Source organism: Triturus cristatus, chromosome 2_1 (genome assembly GCF_964204655.1).
Source record: "Triturus cristatus chromosome 2_1, aTriCri1.1, whole genome shotgun sequence".
Lineage (NCBI taxonomy): Eukaryota > Metazoa > Chordata > Amphibia > Caudata > Salamandridae > Triturus > Triturus cristatus.
In genome coordinates, this window is record NC_140581.1 from 727632089 (window position 1) to 727653422 (window position 21334).

General features: G+C 42.7%; 1 protein-coding gene across 1 annotated transcript in view; it reads left to right on the forward strand.

Moving 5' to 3' along the window:
• The window catches only part of PRR16 (proline rich 16), a 1148678-nt gene extending 1131511 nt beyond the window's left edge, over positions 1-17167 (forward strand). Inside the window, exon 3 of the mRNA XM_085632661.1 lies at positions 15168-17167. The gene's annotated coding sequence lies outside the window, so the exon portion shown is untranslated. The remainder of the gene's footprint in view (positions 1-15167) is intronic.
• Positions 17168-21334: the final 4167 nt, after the last annotated feature.

A 21334-nucleotide genomic window follows, 5' to 3' on the forward strand; every position in this document is an offset into this window, starting at 1 on the left:
AAAAATAGTCCACACAAGGTTAGAAACATAGGCAATGATTTTATGAGTAAATCAAGACCAAAACGACAAAAATCCAATAAGTAGAACTGGATCTATGCAGATGGCAGAGTCTAACTGCTGTGGCAGGGTTGAAGACTGTCTTTGATGCCACGGGACTTTAGGACAGAGGGCAAGCCAGCAATCTCTTTCAGTCACTCTGGGTTCAAATGAGATGGGTCCAATCCTTGTCCTCAGTAGGGCAGAAATCAGCAGGCAGCAGGGCAGCACAGCAGTTGTTCCAGAGCAGCAGTCAGGCAGAGTGGCAATCCTTGTAGCACAGCAGTATTTACTCCTGGCAGAGTTTGTCACAGGTCCTGCAGTGTACTGTCTTGGTAGGCTCAGAGCCCCAGTATCTATACCCAGTTGTCCCTTTGAAGTGGGGGTGACGTCTTTGAAATACACACAAGTCCTTTCTTCCCAGCCCTGACTCCAAACCATCAGTAGGGGGTGATCAGCCCTTTGTGTTGGATGCAGGGCACTGCCTACTCTGGTGTAAGTGTCAGCCCTCCCCAACTGCCCAAGAATAACTATCAGAATGTAGATGAATGCAAATGAGTTCTCTGTCACAACCACCCTTCCTGTGTTTGTGGCTGACAAGAGGGAATGCACAAAGTGTAGCCGAGACCCACCCCAGATGTGTATTGGAGACAGTCTGCAGGTTCACAGAGCAGTAAGAGTAGAAAAATGCCCACTTTCTTAAAGTGGCATTTCTAAAATAGTAACGTTAAATCCAACTTTACCAATGAAGAGAAATTATCATTACAATTCCAAAGTTATAAAACATCAGACAGCTACACCATTCTGATTAAGTATTACAGTTTAAAAATGTTTAAAAAAATTCTGAATGCTAGCCTATGAGAAGAGTAGGTCTCACAGTAGAAAACAATGAATGTAGGTGTTTGTCACTACTAGGACATGCAAAACCTAACAGTACATTTTCCTACCTTTTACTTACACAGCCACTTTGCCTTATGGGCAACTTATGGCCTATCTCAGAGGAGACATCTGCAATGAAAGGGGAGTTTGAGGCTTGGGAAGTAGTTTTAAATGCCAAGTCGAAGTGGCAGTACCCTGCACACACAGGCCCTGCAGTAACAGGCCTCAGACGGGTTTGAAAAGCTACTTGTATGGGTGGCACAATCAGTGCTGCAAGCCTACTAGAAGCATTTAGGTTACAGGCCTTGGGTATATACCACTTTACAAGGGACGTACAAGTAAACTAAATATGCTAATTGTGCATACACCAATGTTACCATGTTTAGTGGAGAAGTACATACACTTTAGCACTAGCCATCAGTGGTAACTGCTCAGAGTCCTAAGGCCAACAAAAAGATATAGCAAAAAGAGGAGGTGAGCAAGCAAAAAGTTTGGTTCTGGATTTATTAGCTGCATTTGACACTGTCAACCACCACATGCTACTACAAAGATTAATCATCTCTGAAACATGAAAATGATCTCAGAATGGAGTGCTCCCTACTTCAAGGATGAAACAAATTATAGTTTACCTACCACCTTTCACATCAGCATCTCACACTTAAAACTGTGGCATCCCTCAGGGTCTATCATATCCCCTCCCCTTATTCAGCATCTACCTAATACTCTTACCAAATCCGTTTAACTCATTCAACCTCGCCTGTTACAAATATGCAGATTATGCACAAATCATTCTAAAAATGCTGGGCCTTGAAGACCTCTACTATTCATATCTTGATGACTGCCTTTGTACCATAAACACATGGTTGATGAGTAACCACCTAAAGCTCAACACTGCAAAGACTGAATTCATAACCTAAAGACAATGACAACAATACCGACCACAACCATATTGCCAATGAACCAGATATCCCTTCAACAGCATCAAGAGAAATCAAAAACTTAGGCCCAGCCATGGATTTAGACCTATCCTTGATGCCACATGTCAACAACGTCACAAAGAGCTCCTTCTACACATTGAAATCATTGTGTCGCATCTTCCCATACTTTGGGTGCCAACAAATGCTAGAGGAAATCCTTACTCTTGTAATCTCCAAGCTTGATTATGCCAACATCATATACTTTGGATTGCCCAGTTTCATCATGTGCAAAATACAATGAGTCAGAAATGCTTCGGCAAGAGTCCTTCACCACCCTCACCCAAGAGAATGCATGTCTCCAGTCCTGCAATCACTCCACTGGCTACCCTGTAACAATGTTGAAGGTACTCCAAGGAAAACAACCACTTTACATGCAAATTAAATTTAAGCAATACACACACAACAGAATACTGCGCTTGAGGTTTGTACCACAAACCATCATTCCACCTTGCCATAAGAAATTTGTCAGAAGCACTGCTTTCTCATTACAAGCTGCCGAGCTCTGGAACTCACTACCAGACAAGATTTGAAGTATCCAGGAATGTATACACTTCAGAAGACCATTGAAAACATTATTTTCCAAGATAACTACACCATCCTACCTCCCTATAACTCAACCCAGAAAGATAATTGCGCCTTCTAGCTCAATTTCCAGTTTACAACCCACAGATAGGGAAGAATCCAAGCAGAACACTACCTTTTATATCCAGGTAAGCTAGTAAGGACTTACCTGGATTTATATCAAGTCATACATAATCCTTCTTGCCCACACTAAAACCAATACCATAACACTCGGCAGTCAGCATCCAACTGTAGCTTATTCATCTTACACTCACACAAGTGATATATAGAGGTCTTGTCCATCTCCCATATTGTGCCAGCCTGTAAACTACCCATCACCAACTGAACCGGAATGGAATAACTGATTACATCTGTCACATACTGCTCGCCAATTAGAGGACTCTTATTTAGTCCAGCCCTGCTGGTCCCAACTAGCTACATACTATGAACACTTCTTTACATCTCTCAATGACATTCAAACAACAGATAAGAGTAACAAAGTCCATGTCAGCAGACCTTCACCAATTCTCTCTTCAACCATGCTTGCTCAAAAGCAAATGCTTTAAATAAAATATCAGATTGGATAACCCAATGCTGTCATCGACTAAGCAGTCTAGTATCTTAATAAAAACCATAAAGGGACATATAGAGCTGCTCAAGGCTGTAGGCATACTGGAAAAAAATTAACTATGCATCTCTCTCTCTCACCTCATTATCCACCACACTAATAAGCACTGGATCCCATAACACAATAGCCACACCTTGGTGGTCATTATACAGGACATGGAAACACTTCCAACATAGGTTCAGAAAACTAAGACAACATCCTTCCAACCACTCACCATATACCAATGCTTAATTTGTATTAGAATGAGTATCAGTGCCCAAAGTGCTTATTAGAAGCCCTTGGCTGGAGCTATTAAATGTCAGCATGCCAAATACCAAGGCTGCATAGACTTGAATCCACCTTGGAGCTCTTAATTAAACTGCCAGACACTCCCAGCCCCTTGTCTCACTCTTGTTGTTTACTGCTTTCTCCCTTGGTAACAGGTTTTCAGTCTTTCTCTCCTTCCATTCACCTTTGAATGTTGTTGTCCCTCTTTTGTTCTCTGGAAATGTCTGATAAGGAAAAACAGGTGCCGGTCCTCAAAAATGAGGGCCAGTAACCCCCACCAGGAACCACCACCTCAAATTAAGCACTGTCCTACAGAGGATAGCTTGCTGCCCATGTAGGCAAGCACTTCAGTGCCCCACAAAGGGATAGTAAGTGCTATATGAATGCTGCAATACAACACAATAGAGTTTTTGTTAGTCCCACACATGTGAATGAGGAAGGTCTAAAACACTTTTTCCCCTATAAGATAGCTTTGGTTCTGACTTACCATTTAAAGATGGTAAAGAAGTTTACAATGACTTGCAATGTGATCTCCATTCAAAGATAGCCACTCTTGTCTTATAATATGGCACAATTTCAAGATGTCCATGCCAGAGCGAGCTCACTGCACATCGGTATAGCCTTGTTCCCTTCTGGTCATGCTTAGCCAATAATTCCCATGTGTACATGATCTAATGCAAGCATTGCATTAAAATGAGTGCCTTGTCTGTGATGTGTGTGGGCCTCAGTATGTGCCTGACAATATACTAACTCATGGTTATGCATAATGCATAACGTGTGCATAAGTTAGTACTGTGGTTCATGCCATGTAGATGCTAAATAGGAAAAAGCATAATGGGCATTTGCTCAGTGCCATTCATCACCCCGCTCCATAACTTTGCATGCTAGTGTGATCGAAGAGAGTGCAGCCCCACCCAAGCACTGTAGCTCTCCGCTGAGCAGGCGGCATTGTCGGGCACACATGAATGTACATGGGTGTTAAGGCAGACATTAGACAAGTAACACACAAAAGTTCTGTCATCTGGAACAAAGATCATATAATTCCATAGTCGTTGTCGTTGATTTAAAGGACATGTCATAGCTGGAGTTGCTGTCTTGTGATTTTGTTGCTCTTGGGTTTGCGTGTAGGGAAAGTTTGATGCAGAAATGAAGGTGTTTGTTTGCCCCAATCCTACTTCAAATGGCTGCAGCTTTGGTCTTTCCTGCCCACGTTGCTCTGTGCTACTGGATTTTTGCTCTCTTGTCGAATACTAAATATGGTGTAAAGAGGGGCTCACAGCATTAACAGAAGCTGATACGAATTTGTTCATTTAATCTCTTCATTCAATTCAGTCTCTGTTATTTGTTCCTCTACTTTCAGATGAGCTTGTCTCATCACAGATTCTTCTCAAATCTGGCCTGTGGTCCTCTGCTCCCCTCAGGCGTCCCGTCTCTTATCTGCTTATAGGAAATGGTTTCCAGTGCCCCTACTGTATTTCAAAGTTTTCGTCCCTTGGTACCAACCTAACACGTAATTGCACAAGCATATAAAGTCTCCAACGCAAGTGGGGAGATTTTAACACGTGAAAGCAAAAGCAATGTCTCTTCTGCAGTAAGCACCTATCACGTTATGCATAAGGCACCACAGGAACAGACTTGCCAATGTAAAATTAATTGGCAACAGCAGTAATACAATTTTTATATGTTCTCCAACCAGACATTTCTCCTTAGTCTAACCACATTGAATCTAAAATCTTGCAGTTAGTCTACAGATGCCCATCTGTTGCAGGAATTCACTTTATAGGAAGCAATATACCGAGAATGCACTTTTTTTACAGCTATATGTCCAATCCTTCTGTTCCAAGATGCAATTTTTTTTTTTAACTGGCTCCTTTGTTATACATTTGTGGAATGGGTTGCAATGATTTCCAAAGCCGTACACGAGTGATATGGCAGATACATGTTGTAAAGCTTATTTTTTGCACAATTCTTTATTAATATCGCATCCCTCCACAGCGGTTAATCGTTTAGTTTAGAGTAAACACCAAGGGCCGGATCTGGAGCCTGGCAGATGGGATATTCCATCAAAGGCGTGCCCTATTACAAGAGTATTATATATTCTATCACTTGTAAAAAGGGGGATGGCATATCTGTCACATTTGTGACAGAGTAATCTCAGTCGACAAACTCCAAAGTAGGCCCTAAATAGGATATCGAAAGCGCATACAGCATGAGAAGTTATAAAGTTAAAGGACAGGCAATCTAGAACATCTGACACAGGAAAACAATGAGATTCTGTGGTGTTCTGAGTGCTCGGGGAGGGGAGAGGAACTGTATGCTAAATACAATGTACAAGATTGTCTAAAAAAGAAAGAGTAAATCTTTCAGCAGGTAAGAGGACAGGCTGGAGATCTGGGCCATAGGCTGAGCTCTTTCATAAATCAACCATATCTGAACACAGCAATGATTCTAGCCCAGCACTACCCGATTATTTTAAACATCCGAGTCATCAGGTCTGAATTGGTTGCAAAAGGATCCTAGGTTTAATTCCAGTGCAACACTGTCCAAGAAAGAAAAGCCAGCCTGTCCTAAGCTCTTCATGGAAATGTAAGTTCTCACCCAATATAGCATCTAGAAGATTACTTGTGAGAATGGCTGCTCTGATGTAGCAAATCATGCATGCCCATCAAAAATGTTTGAAACACCTAGACTGCTTTCAGCAGTAGATGGACTGGGAATCCCTCCGCCCAGTTGATGCTGTTAGTAGCCCCTACCCCATAGCTTGGTCCACATTTTCCAGTGTCCTCTATAACCCAGACAGACAAACAAAGGTAGCTTTCTTCAATCCAGTGCTCAATTTGAGCTGGTGCTTGCAGATGGGGTGAAATCCAAGAGAAGGCCTTGGACTGGACCACCTCCTTCCTCTCCAGCAGGACTCAGAGCGTCTGTCTCCCCCCCTTCCGCTCCAAAGCCATCGAGATCATCTGCGGCGTCCCCCAAGGCTCATCCCTCAGCCCAACGTTATTCAATGTCTACATGGCACCGCTTGCCCACGTAGCACGACGACACGACCTCAACATCATCTCCTACGCCGCTGACACCCAGCTGATCCTCTCCCTCACCAAAGACCCCCTTACCGCCAAAACCAACCTCCACGAAGGAATGCAGGCCATCGCCGGCTGGATAAGAAGCAGCCGACTGAAGCTGAACTCAGACAAGACGGAGGTCCTCATCCTCGAACCCACCCCCTTGACCTGGGATGACTCCTGGTGGCCAACTGCACTAGGAGCACCCCCTACTCCCACCGACCACGCACGCAACCTAGGGGTCATCCTAGACTCCACCCTCTCCATGACGAAGCAGGTCAACGCCGTCTCCTCCTCCTGCTTCAACACCCTCCGCATGCTTCGCAGGATCTTCAAGTGGATCCCCACCAAAACGAGAAGGACGGTCACCCAGGCCCTCGACAGCAGTATACGGGACTACGGCAACTCACTCTATGCAGGAGCCCCGGCCAAACTCCTGAAACGGCTCCAATGCATCCAGAACGCATCCGCACGCCTGATCCTCGACATCCCTCGCCGAAAGCCACATCACACCCCACCTGAGAGACCTGCACTGGCTCCCCATCAACAAGAGGATAACCTTCAAGCTCCTCACCCACGCACACAAGGCACTCCACAACACCGGACCAGCGTACCTCAACAGCCGACTCAGCCTCTACACCCCCACTCAACAGCTCCGCTCCGCAGACCACACCCTCGCCACCATCCCCCGCATCCGAAGAGTGACTGCCGGCGGCAGATCTTTCTTCCACCTTGCCGCCAAGACATGGAACACCATCCCCATCCACCTGCGGCAGACCGAAGACCTCCTAACCTTCAGGAGACTTCTCAAGACCTGGCTCTTCGGGCAGTAGCAGCGCTCCCCCCCCCCCCACCTGCACCTTCAGACCCTCACGGGTATGTAGTGCGCTTTATAAATACTGTGATTGATTGATTGATTGATGGGGCCCAAGGGAGCTCATTTATGGGGACCAGTATTTATTTTTTACCATCATACTTCGACCCCGAACAAGAGAGAGAAAGGCAGGAAACGAATATAGAAGGAGGATGAGAAGAGTTGCATAAAGGGAAGCAGGAATGAAAAAGAACATGCAAGGGTGAGGTAAATGGGCAGGTAGTGCAGAGTGGTGGATGAACGAGGTGGAATCAAGACTGGACAGTAGTGGTATTCAGCATCCCTGGGACTTGTGCAGTGCACGTGACTGACTTCCAAGAATAAGTTAAGGCCACAGAATTTATTCTTTTAAAAATTGCTCACTGTTGAAATCCCCAAAAAACCTTGTTGAGCGAGTTAACATCAAATACTCAGAATATAAAAATCTTTTTGAAGTAAACATGGAAGTCTCACAGAAAATATGGTTAAAGGAATTTCATGGTTAACATTTAAAATGTAATACCCACTTAAATGTGTCAGTTATGGTGGGCAACGCTATCATTACAAGTATGGTGCTAAATGAAAGAAATGTAGTGAGATTTCACAAAACAATTACAAAGTTTAACAAAAGTATGCAGAGTTGTGCTTTCAGCATGAAATGTGGTTACTGTACTCTTGTGTACCTTTTTTTCAAGTGAGCACCTGTTCCACATAAATAAAGTCATGCGAGATATCAGCACGTGACTAGTTAGAGTAAAAACTGTCTCTCATCTAACATCAAATTTAGCATGACTTAAATTTCGTTGAGGCCTCATCATGCCTCATCCCCAAATTACTGCTTATAACTTTACACATGTCAGAGATAACATCACACTTGAAATTATCAATGACAACATTCATCAAATCACATCACCACATATTATTAAAGAAATCTGTATGAATACAAAATAGTCTGCATATTTTTTGTTAGTGAATGAGAGGATGCATTTTTATGGACACAATACATAAGGGATAAAAATATTCCCTGTGGTATAATATGATATTTAAAGTCATAGAAGAGTTCCATAACCATATAGAAGAGCAAGGCGGAAGGCCTATTTCCTTTATAAGACCATGGAACTCCAAGGTGGCTTGCAATATCATTAGACTGGATGGCAGGGGATACTTATTCCATATGATAGAGGGTCTCACAATCACCTATTCCACAAACCACTTAAAACCTTGGTCGCAGCTCTTTCATATGAAACAAAGAGCATGTTTGTGAACATGAAGAATAAAAATAGAACCTGTAGTCCAAAATTAAACACATCAAAAACCTGTTAGAGATTTGTTGCATAAAGATATTAGAAACAGTTCAATACAAGTCAGTTTAAAAAAAACAAAGCTGCAGTAGCTCAGAATTTGCATAAACATGCAGAAAGATTCTATAATTGAGTGCAAAAAATATATATGTTCTTTCTGCTTGTCACTGTAAGCTAGAAAATTAGAGCAGAAGTAGGAAAAGCAATGTTTTGTTTTTGTTGATTTAAATATCTGATTTAATTATGCTCCATGACCTAACTTGCCTTCCATCTCAGCTGCTGGCTCTGGCGGCAGGTATTGTGACTGAAACACACAAAGGGTGATTGGAGGCTGCTTGCATTAAGTCTGACCACTGGCAATAGCTCAGGGTAGCACTCCAAACCCTTCATTCTTTTGCAGATAACTTAGATCAATATTTACAGTCAGATTACCAAACAAGAACATCAATTAAACAAATAATTAAGAGAAGAACAAGCTGAATTGGTTGCAAGGCCTCAGACAAATTATTCCTAGAACTACAACTGTAGGGAGTGGTTCATAAAGATTCAAAGAATAGAAATGGGTCTTAGTGCAAACATGGCCATATTCATAAAGCTATTTGCACATTACGCACACTCACGTGCTAATTCCAAGTTTGGAAGTGTAAAACACTTCTGAAAGTTCAAAATATTGGTTTTACAAACATTTAAAAGATTTACTGGCACAAAGATTTTCAGGTTTCACAGGTGGGACGTGGGCAATGATTGGGCATTCCAGGGCAGAATGACCTGTACATCCGTCCACACACATAGATATCTTCACATAAAGTTAGTCTGGAGAGTCTCTAACTGTTCCCTGACAATTTATTACATTGGAAATGGTTCGAACTTTACCCTTGAAAAGTGGAGACATAAATCCATTTCCCACAATGGGGATTTGTATTTGACCACATACAAACATATTCTTGAAAAATGTAATTCACAAATGTTTTTCTTCATGTACACTTGGAAACCTGTGACTGTAAATTTCCATGTGTCACCTATCAAACCTGTCCGAGTTACTACAAAAAAAAGTAAAAGTACACACAGGCGAGGCTATAAACATCTATTTACAATTAGTCCAATGAATGTGTACCCGATTCTAAAGTGAGGAAATCCACAACCAGAAGTTTATGACCTCTTGTGTGTCTAATTTTACACTTTATTTTAATTCTCGAAACACTTTGCTAGGTGGCACAGGTTAATTGTTTCGTAATGGGAATAATACACGTCCATGAATTTGGGGTGTTTTTCATACTGAACGTAGGAAAAATATAGCAATTAAATACGTTTTAAATTAAATAAGCAGACTAACTGTTTGATTCTACTCTCAAATCTGTATGTATGGCCTTCATCAAGTCCAACATACAGCGATACTTCTAGTCTACAGATTAGCGCTTTATTTGTGATGGCTTCAGCCATGCTGCATAATCTTTTTTCTTTGGGGATCCACATAGCCCTACAGCAACAATATACACCTATCTGCAGCTCTGGACTAAGGCTTGGTAGACAGGAACTCTAGGTCTCCATCTGGAAAAAAAATATCTGATATGTATATCATTTGTAGTTGGCTTTCATGGAGTGGGAATCAGTTCTCAGTTAAAAGAACCTGGGTTTACCATCAGACATGCTAATTCCCACTCTAGTTGCCAGTCTGGTCATATGGATCTTTGCTGTTGTTTTAGAGAAGAGGAGAGCTGAACATCACATAAATTATATTCATAGTCATTAATCAATTTTCAGTCAATAAAGAGAGTTTGGTATGAGTTAAAGGGTTTTATTAATCAAAAACATTTAGTAAATGATCTTTCTTAGGTCACAAATAGATTTATCAAGTTGAGTCATTAAAATCGTATTAGAAGTCAATGATCAATCAATAAATTGCAATAAAAATGCATTCAGCGCGTTCCATAAAGAAAGCCTAAGAATATGGAAGAAAGGAGTCAGTGTGAGCCCTTAAAGAGTTCTGGTTTGAGGGAGAGAGAGAAAGCATAAAGCTTCAGTAGTAAAGTCCGCTCAATAGAACAAAAATAATTCAAAGTAGAACTTCTCATAAAGGGAGGTTCAAGAAACTCAGTAGAGTCACAAAGCAATGTGGCATAAGTTCTGGGTAAATGGGTCTGGGCAACTGGGTAAAAAAAGTCAAAAAAGTGTTAACCTACTATAGGAACACAAACTATCATAGACTACCCATTTCAGGAAGTTTTTCAAAATGTTGTTCCTTCCGACTCCAGTCAGCCAATCAGATTTCGATGCTCTCCTGGGAACAATATCCCTTCTCGTCTTCTCACTGGAATACAATAGTCCACAGACAGCAGTGTTAAGTTTACAACTAAGGGCCCAATTCTGATCCTGGTCGGAAAAGCCTCAGTCCGACTCGGATCGGAGGGTTTGCCGACTGACTCGTGCTCCGGGGCTCCGAGCGCCCGAGTACGACGCGAACAAATGCTGACGGACACGGCTCACTCGGAGCCCCAATTAAGTCAATGGGAGCCTTTTGTACGACGCATACATAAGCTGCCATTGACGTAAATGTAGGTTGCAGTAAAGGGCACCCCCTGTCGTGGGGACGCGTCGGTGCCATCCGCACTGTATATGCATGTGTAGGGGGGACCCTTGGGTCCCCACCTGTGACCAACTCGTACGGCTACTGGTGAAGGGGAGCCCTCTATGGCCCCCTGAGGTCCGCTTCCCAGAGCTTTACGTGTCGGAGCTACAACGCCATATGGCCATCCGATTCATGCATCGTACTTACTCGGTTGGAAATCGCCTCCATTGCACGGCACAGTTTGCTTACGGACGAGATGTACAGACTGGTTTGGAGCCGTAAACAATTCGGTCGGCGATTTCACGTTTCCCGCATCGTACTTGCTCACTCGTACAGCTGTAAGGGTCAGTCCGTAAACACGCGTTCGGCTTGTACTTTTTCCGGCCGGATCGCGTTTAGAGACCTTCCGACCGAGATCGGAATCGGGCCCTAAGTTGTAACAATTCTAAGTTCATTCGGGTCATTTTCTCATTCAGGTCTACGTTCCCATGTATGAACTACATTTCTAACCTTCTAATATGAAGTTTCTAAACAATTGTTCATGTAGAAGTTGTAACATCAATATAACCAAAAGAAAACTATTCAGCACTTCCACAATTCCTATTCATTAAATAATGATGTACCTTTATATATGAACTCCTTACAGTAAATGACAACATCAATCTTGAATTAACAGTGATCTTTGTGTAAATAGAAACATGCTGTGGAAATATATGAAACATTTGATGAATCTTATATTTGTTATGGAAAATGTTCATGGAAAGGTCAAGAAATAAAAAAAATTATGCCTTTTTGTGTTTTGCCTTTCTAGTCAAGTCAGCTTTTTAAGCAATGTCATTTTAGCCATTTGAGGCCTAGTAAGTGTAAATATTATTTGAGTTTTGTATAGCACTGACTAGGCCAAAGGGTATCAGAGTTCTTTATATGTGTTGAGAATAAGCTTCCAAGAAGTACAAGATGAAAGTCAAGTGTGTTAAAAACAAACTGATTGAAAACAAGTAGGACTACAGAGCAGTAATGTAGCCCACAGTAAGGATACAGTAATATATAACAATCAAGGAATTCAGTAATGAGGAAGGAGACAGATTCAAGACTATGTAGTCAATTATTCAGGTGACCTCCCCCACGGGAATGGTCAAAGATGGTTGGATCTTTGGGAGACATAAATCAACTTGAGTTGTTGTTGAAGTAGTTGTTGAGAAGTAGAGATATGAGGTCCCCTTTAAAGTAAGAAAATAAGGGATTTTGGCATAGGTCCTTAGGGAGTGATTTCCAAATCTTAGGAGTGTTTCTGGAGAAGGAACGTGCAAGCGATGATTTCTTTTTAAGTTTGGGAGGTATGAGAAGAAGAGAGTTGGAGCTTCTCAGAGTCCGTCTTTTTCGTGCTCTCAATAGTTTAGTTTTTAGATATTTGGGTTCTTTTGTATGTAGGGACTTGTAGGTGATACAAGCTATCCTGTAGATGTATCTTCCCTCATTGCAAAGCCAAATGAGCCTTTTAAGGGCGGGCGTGATGTTATCAAACCATTTGATTCCTGTCACGAGCCTATCAGCTGCTTTGAGAATTGTTCTTAGGGGCGCAAGGTGAATTTTAAGGATTCTTGTCAAGGTGGCAATGCCCCAGTCAAGTTGTGAGTGTACTAGGGATTGTATTACTGCCTGAAGATCATCGGGGGTAAGGAGGTATAAGTGGTTTGATTTTCTTGAGAAGTTTTTGTGTGTAGAGTACTCCTTTGGCTGTATTTTTGATTTGTTCCTTCATTGAGGAGTTAATGTCTAGTGTGATACCCAAGGCCTTAATGGAGCTGGACAGTGTAGTAGGGCAGTTAAGTGCATCCAAATGTTTGAGCCATTCTTGGATGGGTAGCAGTTTCATCTGAAAAGGCCTAGACCTCTGGTTTCATCTTCATCATGGGATTTATCATTGGTTTTATGAGCTTTACAGGGACTGCCTTTTGAACCTTTGGAGTTAGTGGAGCAAAAACTCTTGACACTTAAAGTGGTGTTTTTGGTGGCTATTTCTTCAGCCAGGAGATTAGTTGAGTTAGGTTCATTTTGGAGGTCACAGCTATTTTTAAGGGTATTTTCCCTCGAAGCAATTTTTAAGTCTAATCTTACTTTCATACTTAAGGTGCCTTCTTAGTTTCACAGGTCCGGGGAGCTAACTCTAGTGCTTTTTTTTCCTGGTCCCAAGATTGAAGAAGCTTTGATGCGTTTGTTAAATGTGAAGACAGCTTTGTTAATCTATCTTAATAGAACGGAGAATTTCAGAGAGGTGGACAGTTTGTTTGTGACATTTGTTCCAGCAAGGAATTAATGAAACCTTCAAATTCTACATTGAGCTGATGGATAAAACAATAAATGTTGTTGGCCTATAAGACCCAAGATACGGAAGTGGGGAATCAAATTCAGGGAAGATCAACTAGAGCTATGTCCACTTTCTGGGCTTTGTTCAAGTGCGTCTTAATGGACGAGATTAGCAATGTGGCCTTATGGTCATATCCTCATATTTTTATGGAACACTATTGATTTGAAGAAGAAGGTGGTGTTTCAAAGTCTTTTGCTACTGAACTCAAGTATGTACTTATAGGGTTCTGAAGGAACATATTTTGGTAATTTGAATTAAAACCTGAATTGTGCAGTTATGATCCATGAGTATGTGTATTCTTTGTGCTAATAATTGAAGCGGATTCTAGCTTTAGTATCAGATCATTGTGTAAAAACTGGAGCGAGGAAGATGGATGAGGAGGTAATGTCCTGGTTACTTACCGGTAATCTTCATTACTCCGAGTCCTGGTCTTTCTTGCCACAGTATGGTTTCCCCATCCTTCCCTGTGTTAGGTAGCTTAATTTTTTTATCCTTTTGGAAAAAGAATGTGTGGTTGGGCGACTTCCTTTTTATACAAATTAAGGCAAAGAGGAAGATAGCCATATTTTATGGATGGGAAACTATTATGCTAACTTTTTCTTTCGAGTTTCTGTCATGGAGGCTAATGCTCATGTAAATACTGTGGCGAGGAAGACCTGGACTTGGAGTAATGAAGATTACTGGTAAGTAACTGGGGCAATCTTCTTCATTGCTACATTCTGAGGTTTGTGATCTGCCAAATACTATGGGTGGCCTTAGCTCGAGTTATTTGCTGTAGTGTAATTCCACATAATTATGGCACAATTACGCGGGTAGCATAATCCAGCATTTAGAGCTCTTTTCTTAGCGCAAAATATACCCTCTCTAAAATGGACCAATGGATGCAGTTCGGGCTAAGAAAATGGTGCAAAATGCAACAGCACAGGAACTTTAGCAGCTAGCAGCTGCCGGCACTCTGTTCCTGTGTTTGAGAGGCCATCCATCCATCCAACAGATAGTGTGCTGTCCTGCCCGCAATGATGAATCCGCAAGGCATGGTGGTCATAGTAAGGTAAAAAGCAGCAATGTAGCCCACCTGCTGGGAGAAAACCCCATTCACAGAAGAAACGTAAGGCCTAATTTATCAAAGGTTTTCACTCATCCTGTGTCCATTGAGAAACGTGTTGATACATATAGGCCATAAGTCTTTGTTTTTCCAGAAACAAAAGTCCGTTTTGGGGATTTGCTTCGGAAAAACAAAAAGTGACAGCATCACTGGCATGGTACAGTCGCAGAAAATTCTCTCACTGTGTAGCAGTGAGCACGTTCAACTAATACATCACCAGCTTTGGGTGGGGAACTGTACAAGCCTCAGAAGAAGACATGCTGATTCTACCTACATATATTTTTATGAAACATGCGCAGTGGCATATTGGAAATAATCTAGACCTAAGTCTTAGTAGTAACTAGAGGAAACATTTCTGGATCAGGAGCATCCAAAATATGTAAAACCAAATATAATTTTGCAGAAAGGGTTGTATGGTACTAAAGCTATCAATCACTGCTTGCTAAACATCATTTGACTGCTTGCTTTAACCGTGTATATTCTAAGGTACCGTTTTGAACAGAATGCGAGTTCCATGCAGCACAGTAACACACTCGTTCTTCTCTGTCTCCCTTCTCACAGCACCTGGGCTGGAAGTCATCCTGGCGATCCACATCCCGAGGCACGTCCCTTGATTTGACCCGTGTCTGATTCTTCATGTGGACTTCTTGTATACAAGACCTGTGAGAGCACTCCAGAAGCTGCATCCTCCGTGCACGGAGTCACAGCACAATGAATACCCGACAAAACGTCATTCAATCCGTGGCCTCAGTTTGGGCAGCTGGAACCGTAGCCCTCCGACGTCCACAGCCTTAAGTTCCAGCCACTTGAAAACTACCAGGAGCATAAAAAGGGGAGGACAAAATATTTTACTCACCGCTCGAAGTAATCAGCATTGCCATGACTGAAACTAGAGGAAAAAATTAATTGTGAGCTGATGAATTTGCGAATTGTGCTGTATTACTGAAGCAGCCAGGTGCGTCTGAGAATGTGGCATCCGGAATTGACTGCAAGCACAGTAACGCATACAGCGCAACAATGTATGGAGCGGTTTACATCGGATAGGAAGCAAGGCTGCTGCTCTCTCATGCACAAACTCAAAGCCATAGGTGAACTGCAGAAGTACAGCTGACACCTGCAAGCCCACTTCATTTCCCCTCCGCGTGCATTGAGAGAGCAGCACGGTGGAGCAGTCGGAAGTTGCCTCTGAGTGCACTTCGAGTGTTAGTGCAGTCACTTCCGTTCAGGGTATAATGCCTGCCATCATTTGCACAGATGGCCTCGCGGCATCTCAGACCACATCGGATTTTATCTTGAACTGGCTAAGAAAAAAAAAATGGAGGCAAATGTACTTGTTTTCCTCATCTCAGCAGGGACCCTCTCTTCATTATCCCCCCAACCCCAAAGAAAAATGGCCTCCTTTTGAGATAAAGAATCAATCATGTATCATATGAAAAGATTTGGAGAAAGGCTAATGCTATTTTTGATTTTAAAGTGAAATTCCATTTTATAACATTGCAACAGAACAGCCAAGGAACAAAAATTAAGGACAGAACTGGTGGCGTCAGTGTTTTACAGTGTACACCCAAGTCTAAAACATTGCCTGTTCTTCTTTAAATTTGATCTATAAACAATTTTATAACCATTTGTCTATTATTCATGGGACAATGTGGCAGACAACACACAGTGTTTTCAGTTTATTTTTCTAAATAAAAGTGTTGTTTGTATGATTTGCCATCACCTATGTACGCTGACGTCATTATTTATCAAAAATGTTTATTTTTTTAAGCCATGGTAAATGCTTTCCATGCCAGGTCATAACAAATTGTTGACTGAAAGCTTTAATATAAATAATGTATACAACATTGTAAAATTACGAGCAAAATATATTTCTACTTGTAGATCTGTACAAATCCAGAGGTATTTTCACAATAGTTTTCAGTAAACAAGTTATTTTAATTTTTATATTAAAGAGAAGGTATGAAGGCTAGATAGCTTGTTTGGGGAAGATCGTACCCGTTTTCACATCCAAATCAATGTGGGAGCCAGTAAATTCTAAAATCACTTGGTTGGATAGAATTTGGAATTTCTTTTACTAGTGCAATTTATGCACAGGTTTAATTGGGCAAAGTTGCATGTTAAGACCTAACTAATCTGATTTTTTGACACAAAGCATCTTTCAAAGTCAAACGACTTAGGCTGAGTGCGTATCTTCAGTAGTGAGTAGCAGAGACATTCTGATTTGCCAGTTGAATTGAAAGACACAACATGCGTGTGTTTATGTGTTTGTGTGTTATCCAAAATAATAAGACACAGACCACTTGTAGCAATTACAGGCACGTTCTATTTGTTACACAGTTTGACACAGCAACCTAAAAAATAAAGAACATACATTATTAGAACTTTACCAATGTGGACTGTCCCAGGCAATTGAACGACCCTCAGCGTCCTATTCCATTAACAGTGCGATGATTATCATTTCTGTGACTCTACAGTAGGTTATGTGTAATCAACTCATTAATGTCTATTTGTTTGTTGCCAGACATATTTTCAATAAAAAATATTTTACTTTTTTTAATGACAATAGGCTGTGCTCAATTTGTAACATCTATTCACTGTTGTATTACTTAAGTGAGCAGGATCTATTGTTGATGTCAACATATTCACAGTGGCCTATCACAAAGTTTCTTCTATTATTCGCTGTGGCTCGTAACTGTCTATCACTTTTTTACTCCTGCAGTTCCTGGCCTAGTTCCCAAAGCACTTTTGATCTACAGTTGTTTCTTAGTACAGATTTAGGTTTGACTTAAGACATTTTAGGATAAAGACATTCTTACTTTCAGTAAAAACATTTTGTGAATCAAAGAACTACTCACTTATGGAACATCACAATTCCTATGTCTGGGGAAACACAACTAGTCTCAGAAAGCATTTTGAATCGGACCCAGTGATTACAAACGTGCAATTGCACAGCATTTATGAAATGATTACGTACTACGAATCTACGGATAAAGTACAAAAAAGAGTAAGCACAAATTGTTACATTTATTTAGCTGCACATTATATTTCCAAATTCAGTCACACAGCACAATGTCAACAGATTTTTCAGTGGGAGGAAGAAACAGAAGTCGCAGGGACGCAGTGGTTTATTCAACATGTTCGTTGCAAGAAGTAAAACAAGTATCGACTTTTTCCTTCAAAAAAGTCAACATTTCTTTCATTGTATCATATGCATACTAAATTGTTCACATGTATTTTTTAAATGTATTTATTTACAAATTACGCCTGTCTTCCGGAAATATTGCACAGAGTAAGAGAAATAAGCTATTGTTGAAAGAATACTCATCTACAGAATTGGTTCGGCTGATTGGTGAATAACATGCCAAAACTTACACTGCGTATATTTACAAAAAAACTAGTGAATGTGTGCCAAATAAAGAAGAATGGATTGGATTACTTAGGACATAAGTGGTAAATCCATACCCCAATAACTACCAACAACAAACCTCCTAGAATAATCCTACTTGATAAACTCTTTGCAACTCTTGACTACCAAGATTGTACCACGTCTCTGCAGAATTATATTAGTATCCTTAGGGATAAATCCTCAGCAGTAACATAATTTTTCTCATTTCAGTAACTATCCACTGCCTTTTGAACTACTTATAGCTGGAAATGTCCTCCCATTCTTCCGACGATGCTCACATCCTTTTGCTGCATCACGATCCTTGATGATCACAAGGAAACTCTAAACCTGACATTACTGGTTGGACCCTATTTGATACTTTTGGGGTACTTACAACTTGCTGACAACCTTTCTACATATCTCATCTACCTTACTTATAGATAGACTTTTTGCTGGTGCGTCCTCCTTAATGAACCCTGGTTGAATACTCTTGATGATTTTGTAGTTAAATCTCAACTTTACTCCCTTGTGAACCTTACTTTGTGAATGTGCACTTTACTTAATTTCTAGCTACCCATACTATCATACTGCTGAACTGGTCTACCCTCTCTATCTTCTGAGTAAATCTCAGAAACATCTTTTGTACTTCGCCCGGGCTAACCTCCTCTTTTGATAATCACTATATACATTTTAACCCTCATTTTTCTTCTGGGGGGGGGGCGTGGCCAAGCTGTCAGCCAAAGCGAACGTTCCTGCCTGAGCTTCGATAGAGCCCGCAGTATCTGGCGTCATCCTGTGTCCTTCAGACACCCTGATAGCGGCAAGGTGCACCAGGTCCCTCGTGCCTGGCGACAACTGTGCCACTGAAGCTGTGCATGCAATGAAGACTGGCAGTGGTAACTTCTAAAAGTGACCGCAGGGTGAGCACCCAGCCCACGGCTTGAATTTGTGAGTGGACACAGAACGCATGAAGACCTGCAGCAGTAGGCCAGTTCCCCTTGCCATGTCGGGGACCCAAAGAGATCAGCTGCCCAGCGAGAACCTGCCTGCCCACCTGTGCTCCTCTGGACGGCGAGGCTGGGCTTCCCAGCGCAACCCCCACTAAGGCCCTGGTTCGCACCAGGGCCCGTGTGCTGCAGAGTGTGAGCACAGCCGAGTGCAAACACAGCAGAGGCCCCAACTATGGAACTCCCAGCAGAAGTAGAACAGATCAGAACAGGGCTGCTGCCTACCGTACCTAAGGAGGTACGGGAAACAGCCATCGGTACCATTGCTGGGCCCCTGCAGAGAGGCTGTGCACCACCAATAGCACACCAATAAAGACACTGCACCACCAACAGGACGTCCCCTACAGGGCCGCGTGCAGCTGATCTGGCCCCACAGCGAACCCCTGCATAAGGCCGGAGTGTAGGTCCTTCCTATTCTACTGAGTATCCAAGGCCCTCAAGTAGCCAGAACAGTACCCTAGCCTATCAGCCTCGCACACCTGGCAGGGAGGTTCGAGGGGGTTTAAGTGGGGTCCTGATTTCTATTGTTTGTAGCAGAAAGATGATGGACTGAGCACCCCCCCAGAGTCCTGCGTTCCGAGTACATGGAGGAGGGCCCTCCATCCCAGTGAACTACAACACTTGGAGGTGGCCGAACCCAGGCGGCACCCACCTGTTGCTTGTGAACTTCCCTCGGTGGGCGCCAGCTGATCTAATGTCCCAATGGCCCACTGATGCCACTCACTCGCCCTGTGTGGGTGAATGTGGCCACCCGCTGTGACAGAGGGTACTCCGATGACCCGAGTCTTAGGGCCCCGGCGGCTATGGTGAAACACAAGGCCAACAAGAATCCTTCCTTGATGGGGGCAGCCCAAGGCGGTGTAGTGGAAGATGGCAGACCTCTGCACCACCTTGAAGTCACCCTTGATCCCCATTTCACCCAATTCGAGCTCATCCTGCAAGCTATACTCAACACCATAACAACCCTGGAGTCTAGGATTGGCTCAGTATCCTTGGATGCTGGACTGCTCCATGCGGAACATTGGCAATTGGTGGACTGAGTTGACGACATAGAATCCACACTCACTGCTATGCGTCCCACAGTTCAATGCTGAAGGAAGGATGCCGACGGCCGCTTTCAGCGTAACAACATGCATTTTGTTGGCTTCCCATTACGCCCCAAGGCCCTAATGTCAAACTCTTCCTCTTACAGTGGCTATCGGAGACAGTGCTGGCCGTCAGGATACCAAAATTCTTTACTATTGTACGAGCTCACCGCCTACCGGTTCAACTTCTGCTGGGGCTCAAGTATGCTCTCCTGTTGCTGGCATAACTCCATGTTACAGATGGAGACCACACTCACTGCTCCTCGACCCTGGATGACGCTTGGACATGGTTGTAAGCCAAAGGCCTAGCATAGCGACCGGTGCCATCTCCCGACTCCGAGGAACGTCTCACAGCAGAATGAAATTGATGCCGCTCCTGTAAGCCCCGAACTACACCAACATTGGAATAGGCAGCCCATGAACAGGCTCAGACTGTACAGCAACACATCTGTAATCCTTTCGAGGTCCTCAGATCCAAGAGCACATCAGACCATAAGTCAGGCTCTTGTGACACAGTAATTTCCACTGACGCCGATGCCAGGGGCCCACTGCTGACACCCTGCATTGCTGATGACCTGTGACAGTGACCTGCTGTTCTGTCAGGGTGGTAGCCTGAATGCACCACTGCAAGGTTGGGTTGTGTGAGGAGGTTGGGGGGAAACTGGGTGGTCAGTCATAACTTGGAGAATTATTTACTGAAAGTACTATATACAGGGCTATCCGTTCTGATGCTACTAACACCCAAGCATGCCATAATGGACTGGCTGATTGTATTGTTTAGTTTCTTGATCTGCTTGTTTGCTAATTTGAAGTATGGCAGTGGATGGGGTATTCTCCATGCCAGGGGGGTGGTGGGAGGGATTGTTTATATTGCTATAGTTCACTTTGTTTTTTTTGTTTTCTTAAGGACTAGAGCTCCGGTCACTGCATGTCTTGACCATCTACCACATGCCACACAGAAGATCAGACACTGGAGGGGACAGGAAGTCAGTTCCTCCACAAGTACCCGACACCCTGCAGAGAAGATCGCCATTTCTCACCTCCTGCCCCACTACTCACACACCTATCCATAATATGCACGTGACTTCAGAATACATTTTCATAACCTGAAATGTGCAAGGTATAGCCACACTGGTTAAGTGCCACCAAAAAATTGACTCGGACTGTAGATAGGTCATGGTTGAAGGGCGTCTTGATGCTAGACCCATGACGATGGTGGAGTTCATCCATGTCAAATGGGTCAATTCGAAT